Source organism: Amblyraja radiata, chromosome 6 (assembly GCF_010909765.2).
Source record: "Amblyraja radiata isolate CabotCenter1 chromosome 6, sAmbRad1.1.pri, whole genome shotgun sequence".
NCBI classification, from domain to species: Eukaryota; Metazoa; Chordata; class Chondrichthyes; order Rajiformes; family Rajidae; genus Amblyraja; species Amblyraja radiata.
Genome location: NC_045961.1, coordinates 15885564 through 15906055, shown reverse-complemented (window position 1 = coordinate 15906055; position 20492 = coordinate 15885564).

Sequence of the window (20492 nt, the reverse complement as noted above, 5' to 3'; positions counted from 1 at the left end):
CTGAGGAATTTGGTTTGTAAATTGGAAAATTAGGCAACTTATCAGTCAATATAAGCAAGGCTGCTCTAAGGGAGCGGCAGTGAGGCAGTGGCCTTGTGAGAAAAGTGTAAGTCTTTGGCTCGAGAGGAGGCTGAGGAGAGGAGGCTACGCACAAAGCTGGAGAGGACGGGACACGGTGAACACGTCGGGGCAGATGAGACAGTGTGATGCTTGCAGAATGTGGGATTCCAGGGACACAGATGGAGCCTCTGGCTGCTACAACTGTGACAAGTGTGTCCAGCATCAGCTCCTAAAGGACCGTGTTGGGGCACTGGAGAAGCAGCTGGATGACCTCAGGGCCATCTGTGAAAATGGGAGTTTCCTGGACAGGACCTACAGTGAGGTAGTCACGATGAGGTTATGGGAAGAACCAAGGTGTGTGACGGAGAGAAAGGGTGGAAATCGTGGAGTGCAGAAGACTCGGGTGGCTGTGCCTAATGAAACCCGGTACACCCTCTTGGGAACTGTCGGGGGAGACGATGCTTCCAGTCCGAGTGGCGGACATGTCGGTGGCGCCAATCCTAGAGATTGGACTCGACAGGTGAGACCGGTGACGGGCAGAGGCTTAGTGGTGGGTGACTGCATTGTCCGAGGAGCAGAAAGGAGATTCTGTGGTGGCAGACGAGAAGTGAGGAATGTCTGTTGCCTCCCTGGTGCCAGGGTTCAGGATGTCATGAGCCAAATTCAGAACATCCTCGAGAGAGAATGTGAACAGCCGGCAGTAGTTGTGCATGTAGGCAAAAAACGATAACGGGAAGAAGAAGAGGAAGGAGGAACGTGAGTTCAGAGAGTTAGGAAGAAGACTGAACAGCAGGACTTCTAGGGTGGTTATCTCTGGATTGCTTCCGGTACCTCGTGCTAGTGAGGACAGGAACAGGGAGATAGGGGATCTGAATGTGTGGCTGAGGGGCTGGTGCAGGGAGCAAGGATTTAGATTTATAGACCACTGGGATCTCTTCTGGGGTAGGAGTGACCTGGACAAAAGGGACGGGTTACACCTTAACTGGAGGAGGACCGACATTCTGGCAGGCTGGTTTGTTAGGGCTACACATGTGGGTTTAAACTAAATAGTGGGGGGGAGGGATTGACAAATTGGGAGATTAAAGATGGAGTTAAAGGGGAAGTGGCTACAGGAAAAGTTACAAAAGATTCTCGAATTTATGGGAAGGAAAGTTTGGGAAGGGATAAAAGAGTAAGGTCAGGGCCAATTGCGAGCGGTGCAAAGGGGGATGTGAATACAGAGGTCAACGTTTTGTATATGAATGTGCGAAGTATAAGAAATAAAGTGGATGAGCTTAAGGCTCAGTTAGATTGGTAAATTTGATGTTGTGGGAATTACAGAGACATGGCTGCAAGAGGGCCAGGGTTGGGAACTGAATATTCAAGGGTGTGCGTCCTATCAGAAAGACAGACAGGTGGGCAGAGGGGGTGGGGTAGATCTGTTGGTGAGGAATGAAATTCAGTCCCTTGCAAGGGGTGACATTGAAGCAGGCGATGTGGAGTCAGTATGGATAGAACTAAGGAATTGTAAGGGTAAAAAGACCCGAATGGGATTTATCTACAGGTCCCAAACCATAGCCTGGACATAGGATGCAAGTTGAATCAGGAGTTAAAATTGGCATGTAGCAAAAGTAATGCTGTGGTTGTTATGGGAGATTTTAACATGCAGATAGACTGGGAAAATCAGGTTGGTGCTGGACCCCAAGAAAGGGACTTTGTAGAGTGCCTTCGTGATGGATTCTGAGAGCAGCTTGTACTGGAGCCTCCCAGGGAGAAGGCAATTCTGGATTTAGTGTTATGTAATGAACCGGATTTGATAAAGGAACTTGAGGTTAATGAGCCATTAGGAGGTAGTGACCATAACATGGTCAGGTTTAATCTACAATTGGAGAGGGAAAAGAGTAGACCGGTGTCAGTGTTACAGTTGAATAAAGGGGACTACAGGGCCATGAGGGAGGAGCTGGCCAAAGTTGACTGGAAAGATACACTAGCAGGGATGACAGTGGAACAAAAATGGCAGGTGTTTCGAGGAATAATACAGAAGGTGCAGGATCAATTCATTCCTTGGAAGAAGAAAGATTCCAAGGGGAGTAAGGGGCGACCGTGGCTGACAAGGGATGTCAGGAACAGGATAAAAATAGAAGAGAAGTACAACATAGCAAAGATGAATGGGAAGAAAGAGGACTGGGTAATGTTTAAAGAACAACAGAAGATAACTAAAAAGACAATACGGGGAGAAAAGATGAGGTACGAAGGTAAGCTAGCCAAGAATATAAAGCAGGATAGTAAAAGTTTCTTCAGGTATATGCAGAGGAAAAAATTAGTTAAGACCAAAGTCTGGATAGACTGATGGGACTGAAGGCTGATAATTCCCCAGGGCCTGATGGTTTGCGTCCCAGGGTACTTAAGGAAGTGGCTCGAGAAATCGTGGATGCATTCGTGATAATTTCCCAATGTTCTATTGCCTCAGGATCAGTTCCTGTGGATTGGAGGTTAGCTAATGTTATCCCACTTTTTAAGAAAGGCGTGAGAGAGAAACCAGGGAATTATAGACCAGTTAGCCTCACATTGGTGGTGTGGAAGATGCTGGAGTCAATTATAAAAGATGAAATAGCTACACATTTGGATAGCAGTAACAGGATCGGTCTGAGTCAACATGGATTTACGAAGGGGAAATCATGCTTGACTAATCTTCTGGAATGTTTTGAGGATGTAACTAGGAAAATGGACAAGGGAGAGCCAGTGGATGTAGTGTACCTGGACCTGCGGAAACCATTTGATATGGTCCCACATGGCCTTTATAACAAGAGGAGTCTTGTATAGGAGCAAAGAGGTCCTTCTGAAGTTGTACAGGGCGCTAGTGAGACCACAGCTGGAGTATTGTGTGCAGTTTTGGTCACTTAATTTGAGGAAGGACATTCTTGCTATTGAGGGAGTGCAGCGTAGGTTTACAAGGTTAATTCCTGGGATGGCGGGACTGTCATATGCTGAGAGAATGGAGTGGCTGGGCTTGTACACTCTGGCGTTCAGAAGGATGAGAGGGATTCTTATTGAAACATATAAGATTGTTAAGGGTTTGGACACATTAGAGGCAGGAAACATGTTCCCGATGTTGGGGAAGTCCAGAACCAGGGGCCACAGTTTAAGAATAAGGGGTAAGCCATTTAGAACAGAGACGAGGAAACACTTTTTCTCACTGAGCGTTGTGCGTCTGTAGATTTCTCTGCCTCAGAGGGCGGTGGAGGCCAGTTCTCTGGATACTTTCGATTTAAATATTTTTATTTGAATTTCACAGCAATTTGCATACATACAATGATAACAGATAGTGACAGTCAAGGCATAATTGTGCAACAGTATGTAGGCGACCCTCAAAGCCCTTACCCTTACCCACCTTCAACCCACCCGAATCAGGTCGGAACCAAACGGGGACAAACAACACTCACATACATACACATCCACACAAATATGGTAAGATAAACGAAACAAAAAGTACTAAAAAAAAATAAAAAATAAAAATAAATAAAAATAATTTTTAAAAAAAGGGGGTCACTAATAACAGTAAATAAGTAAGTAATTAAATAAACAAGTGGGGGGGGGGGTTAAGGGGAGAGCAGCTGCAGTAGAGCAGAACAATGGTGGAGAGCACTCAGTCCTCTTCCGAGTCCGGGGACAAGTTGAGAGAGTTAACAATTTCCAAGAAAGGGTTCCATGTATCTAGGAATGTCTTGGTAGAGCCTTTGAGAGAGAACCTAAGTTTTTCAAGCTTTAAATTGTAAAGCACCTCCTTAATCCAGCGGGCGTGTGTCGGGGGACAGGTGAGCCTCCAGTTAAGCAAGATCAGTCCCCGGGCTAACAAGGTTATAAAAGCTAGAACCTGTTCCACCGCAACAGAGAGGTTGGTGTTGGAAGGGGTACCGAAAATGGCTGACAGTGGGTTTGGAGGAATAGTCTGGCCGTAGGCTCTGCTTATCAAGTCGAAAGCACTCCTCCAAAAGGCTGCTAGCTTAGGGCAAGACCAAAATATATGGCTATGGTTGGCAGGAGATTGATTACATCTGTTGCAGGTGTCCCTAACAGCGGGGTAAATTCTAGATAATCTTGCATTTGTGTAGTGGACTTTGTGAAGGACTTTGCATTGGATTAGGCCATGACGGGCACATATGGAGGAAGAATGGATCAAATCCAAGGCAGAGTCCCATTGCTGGTCTGTTAGTTTCGTATTCAGCTCACCCTCCCACGCAGCTTTTAATGAGGTATGAGGTTTCAATATAACCGACCCTAACAAGTTATACAAAACAGAGATGCATTTCTTCCGGTTGGGATCTAGAGCTAAGATGGTATCGGTCAGGGTTTCAGGGGGGCGATTTGGGAAATGGGGGAATGTCTTCTTCACAAAATCCCTAATCTGGAAAAAACGAAAAAGGTGGGAGTTTGGGAGGCTATAGTTGGACGAGAGCTCTGCAAAAGACGAAAAGATGCCATCCTTGTATAGGTTTTTGATACTACTGATACCGTTGCTGTGCCAGGTTTTGAATGCGTGGTCTGTACTTGAAGGTTTAAAGATGTGTTTTTTAAGCAGTGGGGTCAAGATGGAAGGGCCTTGTAAGCCGAAGTTTTTCCTGAGTTGACTCCATATCTTGAGCGAGAGGGACGCAATTGGGCCTGCACCCACATATGTTATAGGAAGGGGGAGTTGGGAGCATAGGACAGACCGCAACGGGAGATGTGAACTCGCCTTTTCCATGTGTACCCAGGTCGGTAGGTGGTCGCAATCATCATTCATCCAATACAGGAGTTTTTGCAAGTTAGCTGCCCAATAGTATCGCCTAAAGTCAGGAAGTGCCAAACCGCCGTCACTCCGTCACTCTTAGGAGACTGCAGTATCGCCTTTCGGATTCTAGCCGGTTTGCTACCCCATAAAAATTTAGATATTGTCCTTTCTAATTTATCAAAAAAAGATTTAGTGATAAGTATAGGGACGTGCTGGAAAAGATACAGGAATTTGGGTAGGACGACCATCTTGACCAGATTTATCCGGCCCACGAGGGATAGCGGTAAAACTGACCAGCGGTCAAAATCTCTTTCAGCTTTCTCAACCAGAGGCAGAAAGTTTGTGCGGAACATATCAGATAATGGTGTTGTGATAAAGACGCCGAGGTAGCGAAACCCGTCCTCCGCCCATTTGAATGAGGTTAAAGAGCGAGGGAGCTGCTTAGCCAATGAGTTAATCGGTAATAGCTCACTCTTTTGGTAGTTAAGTTTATAACCAGAATACGCGCCAAACCGTTCTAAAATATTCGTAATCACAGGGAGAGAGCTGACTGGGTTCGAGATGTACAGGAGCAGGTCATCCGCATACAATGAGACTTTATGAGTTGTGTCGAACCGTGTAATACCTTTAAAGCCCTTCTCTGAGCGTAACCAAACCGCCAAGGGTTCTATCGCGACAGCAAACAGAAGTGGTGATAACGGGCAACCCTGTCTGGTACCTCTCTGAAGGGGGAAGTGGGGTGACAGTGTGCCGTTTGTTTGTACTGAGGCAACCGGGGACGAGTATAATAGACTGACCCAAAGAATAAAACTGTTACCGAGGCCAAACCTGTCCATCGCCTCATATAGGTACCTCCACTCGACCCTGTCGAAAGCTTTTTCGGCGTCGAGGGAGACCACTATCTCTGGGGTCTCACTACTCGGTGAATGGATGATGTTAAGGAGACGCCTAGTATTGTGGGAAGACTGTCGGCCTGGTATGAACCCTGTTTGGTCTAACGAGATAATAGAGGGCATCACTCGTTGAAGACGGAGCGCAAGGGCTTTAGAGAGGATTTTGAAGTCCACATTCAGGAGTGAAATTGGTCTATAGCTACTACAAAGCAGGGGATCTTTCTCCTTTTTAAGAATTAGGGAGATAGTAGCCCACGACAAGGTGGGCGGTAGGCGACGATGTAAAAATGCCTCATTGTACATAGCTCTCAGGACTGGTGCGAGGAGATCAAAGAAAGCTTTGTAATATTCTACAGTGAAGCCGTCAGAGCCGGGTGACTTTCCGCTTTGCAGCGATGTGATGGCTGCTTGGCCCTCAGCAACAGTTATGGGACCACCCAAGTCTCTCGTGGCTTCATCGTCAATTGGTCACTTAATTTGAGGAAGGACATTCTTGCTATTGAGGGAGTGCAGCGTAGGTTTACAAGGTTAATTCCTGGGATGGCGGGACTGTCATATGCTGAGAGAATGGAGTGGCTGGGCTTGTACACTCTGGCGTTCAGAAGGATGAGAGGGATTCTTATTGAAACATATAAGATTGTTAAGGGTTTGGACACATTAGAGGCAGGAAACATGTTCCCGATGTTGGGGAAGTCCAGAACCAGGGGCCACAGTTTAAGAATAAGGGGTAAGCCATTTAGAACAGAGACGAGGAAACACTTTTTCTCACTGAGCGTTGTGCGTCTGGATTTTTCTGCCTCAGAGGGCGGTGGAGGCCGGTTCTCTGGATACTTTCAAGAGAGAGCTAGAGAGGGCTCTTAAAGATAGTGGAGTCGGGGGATATGGGAAGAAGGCAGGAACGGGGTACTGATTGGGGATGATCAGCCATGATCACATTGAACGGCGGTGCTGTCTCGAAGGGCCGAATGGCCTACTCCTGCACCTATTGTCTATTGTCATCAAAGTCCCTCCCCAATGAGTCAAAGCGAGGGGAGTGTCTTATGATGTATTCCTGCCCAGCTTCCTGGTGAGCTGTTCCAGGACAATGTCCCCTTGTGCTTTGTGGGTGAAACTGTGAACAGTGCCTGCTATTTGCATGTTGTGGCTCACTGGTTTCCAAAGCACGATCAGAAACCAGAAACTGCCAATGCTGGATTACAGCAGCTCCCTTCTTTAGACTGCTTGGGGGGGGGAGAGAGGAAAGCTGGAAGAGAGCCTGGCAAATAATAAGCTGACACAGATGAGGAGGGTTATGTGAGAGATAGATAGATGGTTGGACGACCCAGAGATGAAAAGACAGAAGTTGTGAGACAAAAGCTTTGGTTTTATGAATTTTAAGGAATGGAGATGGAGGAGGTGGGGGGGGGGGGAGGAGGGGAGAAATAAGTGTTAGTCCCGTGTGTGGCATAGGGGAGATGGGCAGGGTGTGGTGAAGTAAGGATGGGGGTTATACAGTGGAAGTAGGGGGAAGGGCAGGGTTATGTATTTACCCAAAATTGGAGAATTCAATCTTCACTTCTTTGGGTTATAAGCCACACAAGCAGTTCATGAGGTGCTGTTCTTCCAGTTTGTGTGTGGCATCACTCTGGCAATGGAAGAGGCCCAGGACAGAAAGGTCAGTGTGGGAAGGGGAGTTCAAATGCTTAGTACATGAGAGATCCTAGAGGCCTTGGGCATTCGAGCGCAAGTGTTCAGCGAAACGATCGCAAAGTAAGGGAACCTTGAACGACAATAGAGATGGTAAATTTGGTCAAAAAGAAAGAGAAACACACATAAGAATTAAGAGGATGGAATCAGACAGGGCCTGAAAGAAATTAAGAACCAAGGACATAAGAACTCAGTGAGGGATTTGCAGGAAAAATGGGGGCCGGGAACTGAATTCAATGAGTCGGATGAATAAAAATGTCATCTTTTTTTACATTTAAAACAAGAGGTTGACTAGGGAGAAGACAGAACCACTGAAGGATGAAGTTGAGAGTTTGTGTTTGGTGTTCAAGGATTGCAGACAAGGTACTAAGTAAATGTTTTGCAGCTGTTTTCACCTGCAAGAAGGATATGGAAGGCTCATTCAGTATGGAGAATACTCATGTAAAATAGTAGAGTAAGATTAAAACCCCTGTCCCACAGTACGAGTTCATTCCAAGAGCTCTCCTGAGTTTGCCCTGATTCGAACTCGGAGATTTACGGTAATGGCCACTCATCGGTACTCGGGGGCTCTCGTAGACATTTTTCATCATGTTGAAAAATCTTCACGAGTCTTCCCGTGCTAACCTGCCGTTAGCAAGTCTTCCCGAGTCTTACCTGCCGTTAGCGCTAAGAGACGTCGCTGAGCTCCGACGTACCCGCTACCTTCATTCTCCGTGCTTACCACGAGTTTGATTTTTTTTTTTAAACTCGGGAGAGCTCTTGGAATGAACTCGCACCCTGGGACAGGGCTTTAAGAAGGGGGGAGATGTGCAGGTGCATCTTGAAATGCATTAAGGAGGTTGTATCCCCAGGGCCCGATGGCATCTATCCCAAATTATTGAAAGAGGGAAGAGAAGAGATCGCAGGAGGCCTGCAGGAGATCTTGGTCTATTCTCTGGCCATAGGTGAGATCCCAGTGGAGCGCACAGTAAATAGTGCTGTTTCTTGGTTTATGGGAAGCGAGGAGAATCCAAGGAATGATCGGTTGATGAGGTTGGAGGCCGTGGAGGGCAGATTGCCAGAGTTGATGAAAGCAAAGAGTCTGGGCCTGGTGTTAGTCTATGGAGCCATGGTTAAGGGATTGGTATGGGGAGGTGTCTGCGAGCTGGCGTCTGGCCTCAGCACGCTAGACTACAATAGCACCTCCCTTGTCAGCAGGTTTTGGGAATGTTGTGGTGAGCAGAGGGCTGTGTGTTCAGAGGGATGAGAGTGGAGCGGGTAAGGGGAGTATAGAAGTCAAGATGGTTGATGTCTTGCCGGCAGTTGCAAATAATGTCCAGAGAATGTAGAAGGCCGGCAAGGAATGTCCATGATGGGGAGGAATGTTGGGAGGGAGGGAAGAAGGGATGGAGAGAGGAGGGCGGGTGGGAAAGAAAAAATAGACCAGACTGGGTGACGTTTCCTGCTCCAAGTCACTGCCCAACGAGCTCTGGGTTGGAGATGGAGGGCGAATAAGGAAATGAGGCTCCCGACAGCCATGGGTGAGAACAAGCGGATGCATTGATATCTTCCTGCCCAACGTTTTTATTCAACTAATTTGACTTTGTGCTTTGTGGCTGAAACTAAGAGATACTAAACACTGTGTATTTGCATCTTTGTGAAACAACATTGTTATTGAACACGAGAAGGTTAATCACTTGTTTGGACAGATGCCTGAGGAATAATTTTCACACCACTTCCCTGAATATATCCTAAACGAATACCCCTGAACTATTTTAGGTACAGCTGTGTATAAATCTCAATCTAATCGCATTTCCTCACTCTCTCTCCCCACATGCCATCATCAATCCCACAACTCCGCTCTCTTCCCGCTGCCCTGTATTAATTCCAAAGCTAATCTACTGTCCCACTACCTCTGCACAGCTCCGTTTCAATCCGCAAACTAATTCCGATCTCCGGTTTGCTCCCGATACTGCTGTATCAATTCCCAAACTGATCACACTGCCACGCTCACCCCAAGTCCTGTATCGATCCCCGAACCAAACCAACTGCCCTGCCCACAGTCCGATATCAAACACAAACCTAATCCCACTGGCCCGCTCTATTTCGACAACCTAGTTTCAATCACAAACTAATCCCACTGCCCCGCTCTCTCACCACAGCCCACAAACACCTTTAATCTCCAAACAAGCCTCAGTGGGACAAGGCAGCATCTCAGGATAGAAGGAATGGGTGACGTTTCAGGTTGAGACCCTTCTTCAGACTGAGAGGGAGACACAGAGATAAGGTGTGAAAGCTAGATTGACGACTGCATCGGTGCTAACTCCTGCTCCCATGCAGAACTCACTGACTTCATTAACTTTACTACTAATTTCCATCCTGCTCTGAAATTCACTTGGACCATCTCCGACATCTTCCGACCGTATCTTGATCTCACCGTCTCCATCACAGGAGATAGAGTATCGACTGACATCAATTACAAACCTATTTACTCCCACAGCTATCTAGACTACACTTCTTCCCATCCTGCCTCTTGCAAAAACTCCATCACCTACTCCCAATTCCTCCGTCCACGCCGCATCTGAGCTCAAGACGAGGAGTTCCATAGAATTCTTTAGAGAATGAGGTTCCCCTCTTCATTCAAAGATGAGGCCCTCACTAGGGCCCACAGCTTCACTCTTGCTCTCCCTCCTCCCAGTCGCAACAGGGACAGAGTCCCCCTTATCCTGACCTTCCATCTTATGAGCCGTTGCATACAACACATCATCCTCTGACATTTTTGCCACCTCCAAAGGAATACCACCACTGGCCACATCTTCCCATCTCCTCCGCTTTCTGCAGAGACCTTTCCCTCCGCAACTCCCTGGTTAACTCGTTCCTTCCCACGCAAACTACCTCCTCCCCAGATACTTTCCCTTGCAACCTTCAGGAGATGCAACACCTGTCCCTATACCTCCTCCCTCAACTCCATCCAAAGACCCTAACAGTCTTCTCAGGTGAGACAGAGGTTTACTTGCACCTCCTCTAACCTCATCTACTCTATCCACTGTTCCAGGTGTGGACTCCTGTATATCGGCGAGAACAAGCGCAAGCTCGCCGATCGCTTCGCCCAACATTTCCGTTCAGTCCGCCTAAACCTACCTGATCTTCCGTTTACTAAACACTTTAACTACCCCCTCCCATTCCTACACTGACCTTTCTGTCCTGGGCCTCCTCCATTGTCGGAGTGAGGTTCGGCGCAAATTGAAACAGCACCTCATATTTTGCTTGGGTAGCTTACACCCCAGCAGTATTGACTTCTCTAACTTGAAGTAACCCTTGCTTTCCCTCTCTCTCCATCCCTCCTGCTAGCCAGTTCTCTGACCAGTCTGACTGTCCCCGGTTCCATTTTATCACTGTTTGCTTCGTTGTCACCTTCTCCTAGCTAACAATAATTTATTCTCCATTTTCCTTGATCTCCATATCTTTTGATGTATCGTTTTAACTCCTCAGCCTTTCTTATCTCTAGTCTCCCTCCCCCACTCGTGGGAGAGTCTTGAACCAGAGACCGTAGCCTCAGGATAAAAGGATGTACCTTCAGAAAACAGATGAGGAGGAATTTATTTTGTCAGAGGCTAGTAAATCTGTGGAATTCGTTGCCGCAGCCGAATGGCTTAATTCTGCTCCTATAATTTATTAAAATCTGAGCTAATCTAACTTTGTATCCTGTGGGTGAAATTGAGAAGAGTTTCTGCTCTCTATTTGCATCTTTGGGAGAGTGAATTATGAACCCTGAGCACAAGGAAACAAATCTGCCTGAGCGATGGTTTTTACATCCCTTCCCTGAATAATTCCCAAACTAATTCCATGGACTCATTCTCTGCACAACCAGTATCAACCTCCGTGTAATCCCACAGCCCCGCACTCGCACCACCCCCTAATCAATCCCCAAACTAACATCACTGCCCCTCTCTCTCCACAAAGATGTATTAAATCCAAACTAATCTGATGCCTTTGTCTCTCTCCCCCACTCTAATCCCAGTCTCCTGCCTTCTCCCCATAACCTCTCTGACACCTGTACTAATCAAGAATCTATCTCTGCTTTAAAAATATCCACTGATATTAGCATGGTCTCGGTGGGCTGAAGGGCCTGTTTCCATGCTGTTTTACTAAAACTAAGTAGCTGCCACCACTACAACACTGGCAGCGAGTTCCAGGCACCAACCACCCTCTGTGTAAAAAACCTTGTCCCGTGCATCTTCTTTAAACTTTGCCCCACTCATCCTAAAGCCCTGCCGTCCTGTCTTTGAAATTTCCACCCTGGGAAAAGGTTCTGTCTCTACCCTGTCATAATGTAACATACTTCTTTCAGGTCTCCCCTCACTCCTGTGAAAACAATTCAAATTTAATCAGTTTATAATTTATACCCTTAGTCCAGGCAGAATTCTGACAAACCAGACACTTTAATCCCATTCCCACATTGACCTTTCTGACCTAGGTCTCCTCCATTGTCAGAGTGAGGTTAAACACAAATTGGAAGAACAGCATCTCATATTTCGCTTGGGCAGCTTACAGCCCAGGGGTATGATAATTGATTTATCTCACTTCAGGTAGCCCCGTCATTCCCTCTCTCTCTATCCCTTCCCTAAGAAGGGTCTCGACCTGAAACGTCACCCATTCCTTCTCTCCAGAGATGCCACCTGTCCCGCTGAGTTACTCCAGCTTTTTGTGTCTATCTTACAATTCTGACAAACCTCTTCTGCACTTTCTCCAAGGCCTCCACATCCTTCTTGTAATGGGGTCACCAGATCGGCACACAATTCTCCAAATCACCTAACCAAACCTGTAAAGCAGTAACATGACTTCCTGACTCTTGTACGACTGATGAAGTCAGGCATGTTATCCGCCTTCTTCACCACACTCTGCATTTGTCATAGACACAGAACTATGTAGCAAGGGAACAAGCTCCTCAGCTAAACTCGTCCATGCCGACCAAGATGTCCATCTGAGCTAGTCCTAAAGTTTAGTTTAGAGATATAGCATGGAAACAGGCCCTTTGGTTCACCGAGTCCGCACCGACTAGTGATCACCCCGTTCAGCATCCCTACCCAACACACTAGGGACAATTTACTATTTTTCCCAATGCCAATTAACGTACAAACCTGTATGTCATTGGAGTGTGGGAGGAAACTGGAGCACCTGGGGAAAACCCACAGGGTCACGGGGAAAACGTGCACACTCCGTACAGACAGCACCCGTAGTCAGGATCAAACCTGAGTCTCTGGTGCTGAGTAACTTTTATTTGATTTGACAGATTTGACACAGATGTCTACAAATGCTGGAAACTGGAACTTACCATTGCTCCATCCCTATTCGTGTGCGCTTTGCCCATATCCCCCTTAACCTTTCCTATCCATGTGCCTGTCCAAGTGCCTTTTAAATGCTGTTTTAAAACCGCTGTCAAAAACCTCCTCTAACAACTTGTTCCATATACCCACCATATTCTGAGTGACAAGGTTGCCCCTTGGGTTCCTCCGATCTTTCCTCTCTCATCTTAAAGAAAACACTGCAGATACTGGAAAAATCGAAGGTAGACAAAAAAGCTGGAGAAACTCAGCGGGTGAGGCAGCATCAATGGAGCAAAGAAATACGCGATATTTCGGGTCGAGACCCTTCTTCAGACTGATGTCGGGGGGAGGGGGGAGTGGGGAAAAAGAAAGGAAGGCAGAGACAGTAGGCATGGGAGAGCTGGGGAGGGGAAGGAAGGAGAAAGCAAGGACTACCTGAAATTGGAGAAGTCAATGTTCATACCACTGTGGTGTAAACTACCTGAGCAAAATATGAGGTGCTGTTCCTCCAATTTGCAGTGGGACTCACTCTGGCCATGGAAGAGGCCCAGGACAGCAACGGAGGAGGCCCAGGAAGCAATCGCCAAGCCAGTGCTTGGTCTCACCGATGTAGAGCAGTTGACACCTGGAACACCTCCAACAGGATCCCACCACTGGCCGCATCTTCCCATCTCTTCCCCTTTCCGCTTTCTGCAGAGACCTTTCCCTCCGTAACTCCCTGGTCAATTTGTCCCTTCCCACCCAACCCACCCCCTCCCCTGGTACTTTCTGTTGCTCCACTTGTCGCTTTACCTCCCCGCTCGACTCCATCCAAGGACCTAAGCAGTCTTTCAAGGTGAGGTAGAGGTTCACCTGCACCTCCTCCAACCTCATCTATTGCATCTGCTGTTCCAGGTGTCAACTGCTCTACATTGGTGAGACCAAGCGCAGGCTTGGCGATCGCTTCGCCAGACACCTCCGTTCAATCCTCATAAACCTACCTGATCTCCCGGTTACTAAACACTTTAATACCCCCTCCTATTCCTACACTGACATTTCTGTCCTGGGCCTCCTCCATTGTCAGAGTGAGGCTCGGCGCAAATTGAAACAGCACCTCATATTTTGCTTGGGTAGCTTATACTCCAGCAGTATGAATATTAACTTCGCTAACGTCAAGTAACCCTTGCTTTCCCTCTCTCTCTCTCCATCCCTCGTGCTAACCAGTTCTCTGACAGGTCTGACTGTCCCCAGTTCCATTTTATCTCTGTTTGCTTCGTTGTCACCTTCTCCTAGTTAACAATAATCTATTCTAGATTTTCCTTGATCTCCATATCTTTTGATGTATCGTTTTAACTCCTCACCCTTTCTTGTCTCTAGTCTCGCTCTCCCACTCATGGGAGAGTCTTGGACCAGCGGCCGTAGCCTCAGAATAAAAGGATGTACATTCAGAAGACCGATGAGGAGGAATTTCTTTTGTCAGAGGTTAGTAAATCTGTGGAATTCATTGCCGCAGCCGAATGGCTTAATTCTGCTCCTATAATTTATTAAACTCTGAGCTAATCAAACTTTGTACCCTGTGGGTGAAATTGAGAAGAGTTTCTGCTCTCTATTTGCATCTTTGGGAGAGTGAATGATGAACCCTGAGCATAAGGAAACAAATCTGCCTGACGGATGGTTTTTAAATCCCTTCCCTGAATAATTCCCAAACTAATTCCATGGACTCATTCTCTGCACAGTCAGTATCAACCTCAGTGTAATCCCACATCCCCGCACTCGCACCACCCCCTAATCAATCCCCAAACCCAATGTCAGAACAACTCTTAAAAGTATGTGCATAGCAATCTGTGGTGTGAATTTGTGGAATGGTCTGGAACAGGAGATAAAACTTAGCACAAGCATAATTCAGTTTAAAAAGATGTACAAATACACGTTTAAAAGGATATTGGGATGAGGATAGGTGATTGTGAGTGGGATATTTGTTATACTGATTTATTAGGAAGGGTGATTATAGTGATGGGTTGTATATATGACTGATACTATAGTATATGAGGGTTTTTTCTTTTTTTTTCTTTTTTTTTAATTTATTTATTTTTTGTATGGCTTTGTAAATATTTGATTAGTGTTCAAATGTAAATAATTTGGTGTACATATAGTGGCTGGTGTACATATGGTGTACATATAGCTGCTAAATTTGTATAAGATAATTACAAACAGTTGAATAAGGGGTGGGAATTCATAAGCTTTGGCTTCTTCCTGCTCCATTTCAGACACATGATTTCATTTATTTATAGATATTGTTTATGACACTTTATAAATATTTTTGTTTTGTTTTTTGTATGCTGTTTCACACTTGCTTTTTACTCTTTTATTCTGTTCGATATAAATAAATAAATAAATAAATAGAAAACTGACACCACTGCCCCTCTCTCCATAAAGACGTATCAAATGCAAACTAATCTGATGCCTTTGTCTCTCTCCCCACTCTAACCCCATTCTCCTGCCTTCTCCCCATAACCTCTCTGACACCTGTACTAATCAAGAATCTATCTATCTCTGCTTTAAAAATATCCACTGATATTAGCATGGTCTCGGTGGGCCAAAGGGCCAGTTTCCATGCTGGATTACGAAAACTAAGTAGCTGCCACCACTACAACACTGGCAGCGAGTTCCAGGCACCAACCACCCTCTGTGTAAAAAAAACCTTGACCCGTGCATCTTCTTTAAACTTTGCTCCACTCATCCTAAAGCCCTGCCGTCCTGTCTTTGAAATGTCCACCCTTGGAAAAGGTTCTGTCTGTCTACCCTGTCATAATGTAACATACTTCTTTCAGGTCTCCCCTCACTCCTGTGAAAACAATTCAAATTTGATCAGCTTATAGCTTATACCCTTAGTCCAGGCAGAATTCTGACAAACCAGACACTTTAATTCCCATTCCCACACTGACCTTTCTGACCTAGGTCTCCTCCGTTGTCAGAGTGAGGCTAAACGCAATTTGGAAGAACAGCATCTCATATTTCGCTTGGGCAGCTTACAGCGCAGTGGTATGATAATTGATTTCTCTCAGGTAGCCCCGTCATTCCCTCTCTCTATCCCTCCCCTAAGAAGGGTCTCGACCTGAAACATCACCCATTTCTTCTCTCCAGAGATGCCGCCTGTCCCGCTGAGTTACTCCAGCTTTTTGCGTCTATCTTACAATTCTGACAAACCTCTTCTGCACTTTCTCCAAGGCCTCCACATCCTTCTTGTAATGGGGTCACCAGATCGGCGCACAGCTCTCCAACTCACCTAACCAAAGCTGTAAAACAGTAACATGACCTCCTGACCCTGACAACTGATGAAGGCAGGCATGTTATCGGCCTTCTTCACCACACTCTGTATTTGTCATAGACAGGGAACGACGTAACAAGGAAACCAACTCCTCAGCTAAACTCGCCCATGCCGACCAAGATGTCCATCTGAGCTAGTCCTTTAGTTTAGTTTAGAGATATATCATGGAAACAGGCCCTTTGGTTCACCGAGTCCGCACCGACTAGCGATCACCCCGTACAGCATCCCTACCCAACACACTAGGGACAATTTACAATTTTTTCCTGATGCCAATTAACGTACAAACCTGTATGTCATTGGAGTGTGGGAGGAAACTGGAGCACCTGGGGGAAACCCACAGGGTCACGGGGAAAACGTGCACACTCCATACAGACAGCACCCGTAGTCAGGATCAAACCTGAGTCTCTGGTGCTGAGTAACTTTTATTTGATTTGACAGATTTGGTATGAATATGTTTTCAATTGTAGACACAGATGTCTACAAATGCTGGAAACTGGAACTTACCATTGCTCCATCCCTATTCGTGTGCGCTTTGCCCATATCCCTCTTAACCTTTCTTATCCATGTACCTGTCCAAGTGCCTTTTAAATGCTGTATTAAAACCGCTGTCAAAAACCTCCTCTAACAGTTTGTTCCATATACCCGCCACATTCTGAGTGACAAGGTTGCCCCTTGGGTTCATCCAATCTTTCCTCTCTCATCTTAAAGAAAGAACTGCAGATGCTGGAAAAATCGAAGGTAGACAAAAAAGCTGGAGAAACTCAGCGGGTGAGGCAGCATCTATGGAGCAAAGGAATAAGCGACGTTTCGGGTCGAGACCCTTCTTCAGACTGATGTTGGGGGAGGGGGGGGGGGAAAGAAAGGAAGAGGCAGAGACAGTAGGCATGGGAGAGCTGGGGAGGGGAAGGAAGGAGAAAGCAAGGACTACCTGAAATTGGAGAAGTCAATGTTCATACCGCTGGGGTGTAAACTACCCGAGCAAAATATGAGGTGCTGTTCCTCCAATTTGCAGTGGGACTCACTCTGGCCATGGAGGAGGCCCAGGAAGCAATCGCCAAGCCAGCGCTTGGTCTCACCGATGTAGAGCAGTTGACACCTGGAACACCTCCAACGGTATCCCACTGCTGGCCACATCTTCCCATCTCTTCCCCTTTCCGCTTTCCGCAGAGACCTTTCCCTCCGTAACTCCCTGGTCAATTTGTCCCTTCCCAACCAAACCACCCCCTCCCCTGGTACTTCCTGTTGCTACACTTGTCTCTTTACCTCCCCGCTCGACTCCATCCAAGGACCCAAGCAGTCTTTCCAGGTGAGGCAGAGGTTCACCTGCACCTCCTCCAACCTCATCTATTGCATCTGCTGTTCCAGGTGTCAACTGCTCTACATTGGTGAGACCAAGTGCAGGCTTGGCGATCGCTTCGCCCGACACCTCCGTTCAGTCCGCCTAAACCTACGTGATCTCCTGGTTACTATACACTTTAACTCCCCCTCCCATTCCTACACTGACCTTTCTGTCCTGGGCCTCTTCCGTTGTCAGTGAGGCTCGGCGCAAATTGAAACAGCACCTCATATTTTGCTTGGATAGCTTATACTTCCTGTTGCTACACTTGTCTCAGGTTGTCGAAATAGAGCGGGCCAGTGGGATTAGGTTTGTGTTTGATATCGGACTGTGCGCCGAGCCTCACTCTGACAATGGAGGAGGCCCAGGACAGAAATGTCAGTGTAGGAATAGGAGGGGGTATTAAAGTGTTTAGTAACCGGGAGATCAGGTAGGTTTATGAGGATTGAACGGAGGTGTCTGGCGAAGCGATCGCCAAGCCTGCGCTTGGTCTCACCAATGTAGAGCAGTTGACACCTGGAACAGCAGATGCAATAGATGAGGTTGGAGGAGGTGCAGGTGAACCTCTACCTCACCTTGAAAGACTGCTTAGGTCCTTGGATGGAGTCGAGCGGGGAGGTAAAGCGACAAGTGGAGCAACAGAAAGTACCAGGGGAGGGGGTGGTTTGGGTGGGAAGGGACAAATTGACCAGGGAGTTACGGAGGGAAAGGTCTCTGCAGAAAGCGGAAAGGGGAAGAGATGGGAAGATGCGGCCAGTGGTGGGATCCTGTTGGAGGTGTTCCAGGTGTCAACTGCTCTACATCGGTGAGACCAAGCACTGGCTTGGCGATTGCTTCCTGGGCCTCCTCCGTTGCTGTCCTGGGCCTCTTCCATGGCCAGAGTGAGTCCCACTGCAAATTGGAGGAACAGCACCTCATATTTTGCTCGGGTAGTTTACACCACAGTGGTATGAACATTGACTTCTCCAATTTCAGGTAGTCCTTGCTTTCTCCTTCCTTCCCCTCCCCAGCTCTCCCATGCCTACTGTCTCTACCTTCCTTTCTTTTTCCCCCCTCCCCCCTCCCCCCGACATCAGTCTGAAGAAGGGTCTCGACCCGAAATATCGCATATTTCTTTGCTCCATTGATGCTGCCTCACCCGCTGAGTTTCTCCAGCTTTTTTGTCTACCTTCGATTTTTCCAGTATCTGCAGTTCTTTCTTTAAGATGAGAGAGGAAAGATCGGAGGAACCCAAGGGGCAACCTTGTCACTCAGAATATGGTGGGTATATGGAACAAGTTGTTAGAGGAGGTTTTTGACAGCGGTTTTAAAACAGCATTTAAAAGGCACTTGGACAGGCACATGGATAGGAAAGGTTAAGAGGGATATGGGCAAAGCGCACATGAATAGGGATGGAGCAATGGTAAGTTCCAGTTTCCAGCATTTGTAGACATCTGTGTCAAATCTGTCAAATCAAATAAAAGTTACTCAGCACCAGAGACTCAGGTTTGATCCTGACTACGGGTGCTGTCTGTACGGAGTGTGCACGTTTTCCCCGTGACCCTGTGGGTTTTCCCCAGGTGCTCCAGTTTCCTCCCACACTCCAATGACATACAGGTTTGTACGTTAATTGGCATTGGGAAAAATAGTAAATTGTCCCTAGTGTGTTGGGTAGGGATGCTGAACGGGGTGATCACTAGTCGGTGCGGACTCGGTGAACCAAAGGGCCTGTTTCCATGCTATATCTCTAAACTAAACTTTAGGACTAGCTCAGATGGACATCTTGGTCGGCATGGACGAGTTTAGCTGAGGAGCTTGTTCCCTTGCTGCATAGTTCTGTGTCTATGACAAATGCAGAGTGTGGTGAAGAAGGCGGATAACATGCCTGACTTCATCAGTCGTACAAGAGTCAGGAAGTCATGTTACTGCTTTACAGGTTTGGTTAGGTGATTTGGAGAATTGTGTGCCGATCTGGTGACCCCATTACAAGAAGGATGTGGAGGCCTTGGAGAAAGTGCAGAAGAGGTTTGTCAGAATTGTAAGATAGACACAAAAAGCTGGAGTAACTCAGCGGGACAGGTGGCATCTCTGGAGAGAAGGAATGGGTGACGTTTCAGGTCGAGACCCTTCTTAGGGAAGGGATAGAGAGAGAGGGAATGACGGGGCTACCTAAAGTGAGATAAATCAATTATCATACCCCTGGGCTGTAAGCTGCCCAAGCGAAATATGAGATGCTGTTCTTCCAATTTGTGTTTAACCTCACTCTGACAATGGAGGAGACCTAGGTCAGAAAGGTCAATGTGGGAATGGGATTAAAGTGTCTGGTTTGTCAGAATTCTGCCTGGACTAAGGGTATAAGTTATAAGCTGATTAAATTTGAATTGTTTTCACAGGAGTGAGGGGAGACCTGAAAGAAGTATGTTACATTATGACAGGGTAGAGACAGAACCTTTTCCCAGGGTGGAAATTTCAAAGACAGGACGGCAGGGCTTTAGGATGAGTGGGGCAAAGTTTAAAGAAGATGCACGGGACAAGGTTTTTTACACAGAGGGTGGTTGGTGCCTGGAACTCGCTGCCAGTGTTGTAGTGGTGGCAGCTACTTAGTTTTAGTAAAACAGCATGGAAACAGGCCCTTCAGCCCACCGAGACCATGCTAATATCAGTGGATATTTTTAAAGCAGAGATAGATTCTTGATTAGTGCAGGTGTCAGAGAGGTTATGGGGAGAAGGCAGGAGACTGGGATTAGAGTGGGGGAGAGAGACAAAGGCATCAGATTAGTTTGGATTTAATACATCTTTGTGGAGAGAGAGGGGCAGTGATGTTAGTTTGGGGATTGATTAGGGGGTGGTGCGAGTGCGGGGCTGTGGGATTACACGGAGGTTGATACTGGTTGTGCAGAGAATGAGTCCATGGAATTAGTTTGGGAATTATTCAGGGAAGGGATGTAAAAACCATCGCTCAGGCAGATTTGTTTCCTTGTGCTCAGGGTTCATAATTCACTCTCCCAAAGATGCAAATAGAGAGCAGAAACTCTTCTCAATTTCACCCACAGGATACAAAGTTAGATTAGCTCAGATTTTAATAAATTATAGGAGCAGAATTAAGCCATTCGGCTGCGGCAACGAATTCCACAGATTTACTAGCCTCTGACAAAATAAATTCCTCCTCATCTGT